The sequence below is a fragment of the Sus scrofa genome, chromosome 13, assembly GCF_054392235.1.
Source record: "Sus scrofa isolate SSC_HxYL_T2T_F1_AM1 chromosome 13, Sscrofa_HxYL_maternal_Yorkshire_Landrace_v2.0, whole genome shotgun sequence".
In the NCBI taxonomy this organism is placed as follows: domain Eukaryota; kingdom Metazoa; phylum Chordata; class Mammalia; order Artiodactyla; family Suidae; genus Sus; species Sus scrofa.
In genome coordinates this window covers 84,341,322-84,350,591 of record NC_139395.1, presented here as the reverse complement: position 1 = coordinate 84,350,591, position 9,270 = coordinate 84,341,322, and the positions used below count along the sequence as shown (strand labels likewise).

The 9,270-nt window shown below is 43.3% G+C and overlaps 1 protein-coding gene across 8 annotated transcripts in view; it reads left to right on the top strand.

Annotated features, from left to right (window-relative positions):
• Positions 1-9,270, top strand: part of NR2C2 (nuclear receptor subfamily 2 group C member 2) — a 112,877-nt gene that overhangs the window by 917 nt on the left and 102,690 nt on the right. For 2 of the 8 annotated variants that reach the window (XM_084989530.1, XM_084989528.1), the window contains exon 1: positions 48-558. The exons of the other annotated variants lie outside the window; for them this stretch is intronic. The gene's annotated coding sequence lies outside the window, so the exon portion shown is untranslated. Of the gene's footprint in view, positions 1-47; positions 559-9,270 lie in introns of those variants that run through there. 8 annotated transcript variants of the gene reach the window in all.

Genomic DNA, 9,270 nt, shown 5'->3' with positions numbered 1-9,270 from the left:
ATTGGCTCTGTTGGGAGGGGGTGGTCCCCGCGCGGCGCGGGAGCCCTGGCTGGGCTGGAGCAGGGGCCGGGGCGAGGTGTGGGGCCAGGGCGCCGGGGGCGGGGCGCTCAGAGACGCGGCCTGGGTGAGCGCGAGGCGCGCGTGGGTGCGGTGAGGGGTCGGGCAGCGTCTTCGACCGGGACACGTCTAGAATGAGTGCTGTAGAACGATGGTAAAGAGGTGATGAGGCATCCTGAACCGAGGGCGCTCGCTCGTGGGAAGGGCTTTTTGGAATCTGGACACCTTGGGGCTCCTGACCATACTTTCGGCGCGGCGGCGGGCGAATCCCTCTCGTGAGGCTGTTTCATCGGCTGTCAAGTGGGAGGATGGGCGTTCTTGCCAGGCTGGACCTCCCTTCCCAGGATCGTTTGAGGGACCCAACTCAGAAAATGGAGTCCAGGCTATTTTGTGAACCTCAAAGTAATGTAAAAATGGTGTTACTGAAAATGGAGTGAAGAGCCACCTGGCGCGGAAAGCTTAAGGGTACAGAGGGCTTAAGAGAATGGAGAAGAATCTGGGGTATTTTTCTTTTCATTCGTTGGTTAACTACATATTTGCTTAGTTTAGGGCACTGGGGATACAGCCTAAGAACCAGCTAGACCAGGCCCCCGCCCTCCCAGAATTGGGGGTGAAGTAAATAGACAAGTGATTTTAGCAAGTGGTAAATCCCATGAAGGGGGTGAAATGAAACTGGTTGATGTGTTGAAGTCCTGAGGAAACTGCTATTGGCTGGTTAGGGAAGAGGAGGCCAAGTCTGAATGGATTACCCAAGGAAGAACTAGCGTGAGAGAGAGAAGGAAGAGCAAGTGTGAAACCCCAGAAGGGAAGGCATTTGGTGTGAGTGAGGCTGGAGAGCTGTCCTTTTCATTATCCCCTCTACCTACAGGCTAAAATCTCAGAAATAAGACAAAGATAATGGAGACTAAATCTCAGATTTAATAATCATAGAGTCAAGGAAAATAGAACTATCAAATGCATAACTGATGTAGACATGACTTGAGAAAGCCTCAGAAAATGTTACTTCCAGGTTCAAATCCTTTGTCATCCCCTGTGTTTATCTTCAATTCCTCAAATATTTGCTGAGCCCAGGTGTTAGATGATAAGGACATTGATTGGTGTCAAGCATGTGAATATAGTTCTTTTTTTTTTTTTGTCTTTTTTTGGTATTTCTTGGGCCGCTCCTGCAGCATATGGAGGTTCCCAGGCTAGGGGTCGAATCAGAGCTGTAGCCACTGGCCTACGCCAGAGCCACAGCAACGCGGGATCCGAGCCGCGTCTGCAACCTACACCACAGCTCACGGCAACGCCGGATCATTAACCCACTGAGCAAGGGCAGGGACCGAACCCGCAACCTCATGGTTCCTAGTCGGATTCGTTAACCACTGCGCAACTACGGGAACTCCGTGAATATAGTTCTATATGCCTGAGTTCCGTTTTCTCCTTCTCCCCCCAGTTTATATACATACACGAATGCACATACCTGTACATACATAAAAAGTTGGAGGCAGAAGCCAAATAGTGTTGTTAATAGTGCCAAAATTTACTAGCCCTATGACTTTGGATAAGTTAGTTAACTTTTTTGAGACTTAGTGTCCTCATTTGGGTGATAATGGACCTTTCCTTCTGGAATCGAGGATTAAATGATTTTAATGTAAATAAAGAGCTTAGAAAAGTGGCGTATAATAAATGCTCACAGTTGAAGTCACGAAATACTAGCTGTTTGGTAAAGACATTGGACTGGTTAAGTGATGGTAAACAATGAAATTTTTAGACAGTCTGGTGTAGGAGCAAAACACTGGATTAGAACACTGGAGTGCTAGTTTTGCCTTGGCATCCAAACCAAAAGTTTATTTGGGAAACAAAGTTAAAAAGAAAAGGAAGTAGTGCAACTAATAGTATTAACAGAGGTATGGGGTGCTTTATAATTTTCAAAATTCTCTTACAGGCATTATATTGTTCAATCCTTACCAGGATATAAGGTGAAGGTCCTTTTCCTCCTATTTTAAAACTTTTCTAAGACTTTTCATCATTTTTTAATCCCTGTATCCCTACCTCTTTGTGCATTGAACATTGGCCTGCTTTCAGCTTCCTTGAAAGTGTGACTGACTTTGCTTTGCTGTTCCCTCAGCCTAAAGTCCTTATATGCCCCCATTCCACACAAACTCTAGTCTGCAGATGTCAACTCAAGCGTCACTTCCTCAGGAAAGCCCTCTCTGATGCCCACTGCCAGTCTAGATCAGATTCTTTCACTTTACACTGTGTTCCTTTCCTTTAAAACATTGCTCTCACTCCATGTGATTGATTGATTGAAATCTGTTCCCCTTAGGAAAGGAAGAATCATTTAGTGCACCGTTATATTTCCAGTTTTTAGCAGAATGCTGGAATTACTTTGTAGAGGAATGAGTTGTTGATAATTTATGATATCATTGATAACTAAGTTGCTGCCCATTGATAGGGCCTTTTGTGTGTATGTGTGTGTGTGTGTGTGTGTGTGTTTTGCTTTTTTTAGGGCTATACCTGCAGCATATGAAAGTTCCCAGTCTAGGGGTCAAACTGGAGCGGCACCTGCCTGCCTATGCCACAGCCATAGCAATGCTGGATCTAAGCCACATCTGTGACCTATGCTGCAGCCTAACCCACTGAGTGAGGGCAGGGATTGAACCTGCATCCTCATGGATGGGTTCTTAACCTGCTGACCCTAACCTTTTTTGTTCCCAGGCTAGGGTCAGATTGGAGCCACAGCCACAGTAACTTGGGATCCAAGCTGCATCTGCAACCTACACCACAGCTCACGGCAATGCCCAATCCTTAACTCACTGAGCAAGGCCAGGGATCAAACCCACATCCTCATGGATTCTAGTCAGGTTCGTTACCTCTGAGCCACGACGGGAACTCCAGTGGTGCCTTTTTATGTTGGCTTATTTGGCAATTCATGTAGCAGTGCCAGCAGTAAAATATTTGGATGAATTGAAGTGGTCCTTCACAGATATGGCACTGCCTGGAGATGTAAATATGGGTAAGATAACCCAAATGAATCCCTTTTTACCCACCTATTATTTGTGTGTGTGTGTGTTTTAAGATGAATGGATAATTTAATAATTAAATTACATGACTGTTTCTTGAGAACTCATTAATAAACAACCAAATATATCATGTAATTTGCTTTAGTTGAAGAATCAAAGCACCCATGTGATTTTCTTGAAATAAAAAATGCTAGTCTTCTATCATGGGATCAGAGAAGAGAGACTTACTGGGTTTGCAGAGAGCTGGGAGTTGAAAGTCTCTGTGGCCATTAATTTAAAATATTTATCTCTTGGAGTTCCCATCGTGGCACAGTGGTTAATGAATCCGACTAGAAACCATGAGGTTGCGGGTTTGATCCCTGGCCTTGCTCAGTGGGTTAAGGATCCAGTGTTGCTGTGGCTCTGGTGTAAGCTGGCGGCTATAGCTCTGATTCAGCCCCTAGCCTGGGAACCTCTCTATGCCGTGGGAAGCGGTACTAGAAAAACACAAAAAGACAAATAAATTAATTAATTAAGTAAATTAAATATTTATCTTTTGAAAGGTAAATTGACTTATGTAAAAGAATTATTGAAAATCACCTTATGATTGCTTTACTAGGGTTAAAAACAGATTTTGCAAAGTGTATATCAAGCTTCTGCTTAAAAGTCAGGTAAATAGAACATTTTTGCTAACTTATGTAATACACATTTGCAAATAAAATGGTATTTTTAAAACAACAGTCACACTTTTTAATTCTTTGTTTATTTTTGGATGTTTCTTTTCTGTTCAAGGTTTTTTTGGTATCACTTGTTCAATCCAGCACTTTTTAATTCATTTAACTATTTGCTCAGGATAGCCAAAGAGTTGATAGTTTAATGAAAAAGCTGTACATTGTCCTATATCATTGAATTGCTTTTTTTGACTACTTTCAGTGGTTGTATGTATGGTGACATTAAAATTTTGTTTCCATGAACATGCCTTTACAGAAAGAAGAAAAACCCTATGTGTAATAATCTCACATTACAGGGCTTCTGGGAAGTTTTTTAACATGTGCCTGCAAGGAGTCAGTGACAGTGGAATGCCTGTATCTGGAACCTTGAGTGGGTAGCCTCTCTGAGGCCTTTGCATTCTCCAGTTGTAAAATGGGGAGGTGGGGAGCCAACAGTGAGATTGGGGTTAGGAACAGGGACCACTTGTTGTCCAGATGGCACAGAGAGCCAGGGAGGATCAGTCCCCTTAAACCTTGGCACTGAACCACTGGCTACCTGAGTGACTTCACATATTGAGGGTTCTTCTATGGGATTTTTATCCTTGAGTCCTCTTAAGTATGTGTCATATGCTCCTTTAGTCCCAAAGCACCTCCTGGAGCAGACACTAGTCACCCCTTAATCAATACTGCAAAGGGGGAATCTGAAAGAATTCATTTTAAGGCTCATTAAGGCCAGCCTCACACCTGGTGCACAGCTCCCCTACCAGAGGTTGGGTTTTTCTCTTTTCACTTTATTGCTGGTTTTGAAGAACTTAAATAATGTAGAATTTTTTTCTCTGTATGATTATCATCTTTAACCTAATGGACACATTCATGCTCCTGTCACACATTGTGAGACATACTTTCTTACTTATTTGGTTGCATTTCACTTGCCTTAATCTAATATCCATGGGGGCTGAAATTTTCATTGTAACCCCCTCCCATCCTGCCATTCCTTCCCCAAATCCCTTGTCACCTAACTGCTGCTGCCTGCTTCTCATCCTCTCCTCAGGTGCTCTGAGTGCTGGAGTTTTAAGTGGCAGTGGCTTCTGTACTGAAAGGCATGAACTACCTGGGAACAGCAATTCTCTTAGCATAGCTCACAGTGATGATGATGAGGGTAGTAGAGAGAGAACTCAAAAGCCCAGATCAGGGCCCTGGGGGGTGGGGGTAGGAGAAGCATTGTTAAAGGGGCAGTAAGAGCAGATTCATACCCCAGCATCTGGGAGTCTTGTAGTAGAAGGGTGGAAGAATTGTTAAGGATGGGAAAGGGAATAAGCTGGTTCAGATGCTCAGCTATCTTTCTCATTACCCCTGGACTCCAGGTAGGCTGCAATGATGAAGGCCAATCTCGGGGGCAAAATGATTTTTTTTTTTCTTCCTTAGGAACAAAAATTACCTCCTCCACTGTAATAAGAAACCTGAAGTTGTAATAGGAGGTGAAAACTTTTATTCCAAAATTACTGACAGTAACCCAGAAGATTATAATCCATGGAAATGTTAATGTGTTGATAAGGAAGAATTTTATGCCAAAGATAGAGAATATTATTTTCTCCTCTTTGGATTAGTGGGAGGTGTGAGAAAAGGTGTTGGGGCCTGAAAAGTGGGGTGAATGCTACCCAAAGAATGGGGAGAGAAATGAGAGGTTGGTGGGGCCGCATGCAAAGTTGAAGGCTTCGTGGTTTTACTGGAAGCCACCTTACTTTCCTTTATTCCTCATGCTTGAACAGAAAGGTATGTCAGAAAAGAGGGAGTTCCCATCGTGGCGCAGTGGTTAACGAATCCGACTAGGAACCATGAGGTTGCGGGTTCGATCCCTGCCCTTGCTCAGTGGGTTAACAATCCGGCATTGCTGTGAACTGTGGTGTAGGTTGTAGACACAGCTTGGATCCCGTGTTGCTGTGGCTCTGGCGTAGGCCAGTGGCTACAGCTCTGATTCGACCCCTAGCCCGGGAACCTCCATATGCTGCAGGAGCCGCCCAAGAAATGTCAAAAAAGACCAAAAAAAAAAAAAAAAGAAAGAAAGAAAGGTATGTCAAAAAAGAAAATGTTTCTTACCTGGCTGCCCACACGTGTACCTCCAATGAAAACGCCAATAGCTGCCTACTTCTGTGTGGCAGGCAGATCTCCACTGAGAAAGATACACAGCTGAGATTAGATGGCTCTGAAGATGTTTAAACAATGCCAGCAGACTTTGGGTGCATTTCCCCTGGTGGTATTTATTTGTGCAGTGAATCTGATTATTATTTGTAGAACATTTCAGAAATGTCGTTTGTACTGCCCTCTTTCTCTCCCCCTCCTCATTGCTTCGTAGTAATGCATCCTTTTACTAGGTTGATGAGTAAAGCCTGGAATTACTGAAAAAATCACCTTTTACCAAGATTAAAAGCAGATGTCTCAAAATATATATCAGCCCTTGGCTCATAGATTGGCAACTAGAACATGTTTGTTGACATATTTAATACAGCCCAAATTTTTTTATCCAAAATAATTTTTATCTTTTCCATTATAGCTGGTTTACAGTGTTCTGTTCTGTCAATTTTCTGCTTCTTCTTCTTCTTCTTCTTTTTTTTTTTTTTTGGTCTTCCTTTAGGGCCTCACCCACGGCACATGAGGTTCCCAGGCTAGGGGTCGAATTGGAGTTATAGCTGCCGGCCTACGCCAGAGCCATAGCAATGCCAGATCTGAGTCTTATCTGTGACCTACACCACAGCTCACAGCAACGCCGGATCCTTGACCCACTGAGCGAGACCAGGGATTGAACCCGAAGCCACATGGTTCTTAGTGGGATTCGTTTCCTCTGTGCCACAATGGGAAAATTGACAGTGTTCTGTCAATTTTCTACTGCACAGCAAGGTACCCGATCACACATACATATATACATTCTTTTTCTCACATTATCCTCCATCATGTTCCATCATAAGTGACTAGATATAGTTCCCAGTGTTATACAGCAGGATCTCATTGCTTATCCATTCCAGAGGCAATAGTTTGCATCTATTAACCCCAAATTCCCAGTCCATCCCACTCCCTCCCCCTCCCACAGTACAAATTTTTAAAAATAAATTTTCGATTTATAGCGTTTCTTTGCCAAAGAAATAAATTACCATTTAAGTGGGAAAATTTTCAAATGAAGAAAAGATAGCATTGCATCAGAAAGCATCTACAGTAAGTTACTCTGTGACACAGCAGGTTAAGGATCAGGTGTTGCCACAAGGCACAACCGTGGTGTGAGTTTGATCCCTGGCCGGGGAACTTCTGTGTGACACAGGTATAGTCGGGTTCGATCCCTGGCCTTGCTCAGTGGGTTAAGGATCTGGCGTTGCCGTGAGCTGTGGTGTAGGTCACAGATGAGACTCAGATCTGGCATTGCTATGGCTCTGGCGTAGGCCGGCAGCTATAACTCCAATTTGACCCTCAGCCTGGGAACCTCCATATGCCACGGGTGTGGCCCTAAGATAGCCAAAGAAAAAAAGGAGGCGGCATGTACAGATTTTCCTTAACTTAATGACGGGGTTACACCCCAATAAACCCATCATACGATGGAAATACCATACACTGAAAATGCATTTAGGAGTTCCTCCTGTGGTGCAGTGGGTTAATGGTCCAGCTTGTTTCTGTGGAGGCACTGGTTTGATTCAGAGTTGGGTTCAGGATCCAGAGAGTGGGTTAAGGATCCAGAGTTGCTGCAGCTGTGGCATAGGTCACAACTCTGGCTAGGATTTCATCCTTGGCCCAGGAACACCATATGCTATGGGTATGGCCAAAAAAAGAAAGTACATTTAATACACCTAACTTACCAAACATCATAGCTTAACCTTGCTTACCTTACGTGTGCTCAGAACACTTATAATAGCCTGCACTTGGGCAAAATCATTTAACAAAGTCGGTTTTATAATTAAGGATTGACTGTCTCAAATGATTTGTTGACTACTATACTGAAAGTGAAAAACCAAGTGGTCGTATGGTTACAGGTGGTTGTAAGTATATCAGTTGTTTGATCACTGACTGAGAGCTGCAGCTGCCACTGCCCAGCATCACAGGAGAGGATCATGACTGTGTGCCACTAGCTGGGAAAGAGATCAAAATTCAGAAGTTGAGGTACAGTTTCTACTAAATGCATATTGCTTTCACTCATGGTAAAGTCAAGAAATCATAAGTCAAACCACCGTAAGCTGGGAGCCTTGTACAGGAATTTTTTTCTTTTTTCTTTTTTTTTGCCTAAGGGCTGCATCCACAGCATGTGGAAGTTCCCAGGATAGGGGTTGAATCGGAGCTGTAGCTGCCGGCCTATGCCACAGCCACAGCAATGCCAGAACTGAGTTGCATCTGCAACCTACGCCACAGCTCGTGGCAATGCCGGATCCCCAACCCACTGAGCAAGGCCAGGGATCAAACCCACATCCTCATGGATACTAGTTGGGTTTGTTTCCATTGCACCACATCAAGAACTCCCAGGAATATTTATAGGAGCACCAGTCAAAAGAGCTCCAAGTAGAAACAATCCAAATGTTCATCAGCTACAGAATGGATAAACAGATTGTGACAGAGGCACTTGTTGGGGTACTATATAGCAATGAAAATGCATTGTTGGAATACTATATAGCATGAAAATGCATCATGGTTCTCACAAACAATGAGCAAAAGAAGCCAGACACACAAAACATATATAAACAATAGACCTCAAAAACAAGTAAAACGAATCCATGACAATGGAAGTCTGGGAAGAAGGGAGGTAAGTGACTCTGAGGGGATACAGGGGAGCTTTTTAGGGTGCCAGCAGTGTTCTGCTTTCTGATATGAGTGGTGTTTACATGTTTGCATTCACTTAGTGATAGTTCATTGAGCTGTTTAATTTATGACTTGTGCACTTTTGTATTTGCATGTTATTATTCAGCAAACATTTTTACTTTAAAAAAGATGGTAAAATTATCCTCACTATTTTAATCAATATCTTTATTATGTGGGTAAAATTGTAAGGGAAAAGGATGTTTAAGTTCCAAAGCAACTGTCATGTTACTGTCTCACATGTTACTATCTGGGTGGAGCTAGGTCAGAAATTTCTGTGAGTAATCCTGAAATATGTCACATATTTAGGAATTAACAGTTATATGAATGAGTTATTGGAGTTCCTGTTGCAGCTCAGCAGTAACAAACCTGACTAGAATCCATGAGGATGTGGGTTCGATCCCTGACCCTGCTCAGTGGGTTAAAGATCCGGCGTCAAAGTCACCTGCGGTATAGTTCACAGATGTGGCTTGGATCTGGTGTTGCTGTGGTTGTGGTGTAGGCCAGCAGCTGCAGCTCTGCTTCATCCCCTAGCCTAGGAACTTCCAAATGCCATGGGTGCGGCCCTAAAAGGAAAATAAATGAGTTATTAAATGATCTAGCTTATTGATATAAGCAATTTGTTCCTTTGGATAATTAACTGATTTCCTGTCACTTTTAAAATTCCTTTCTTTTGACTTCCTTTTGTGGGA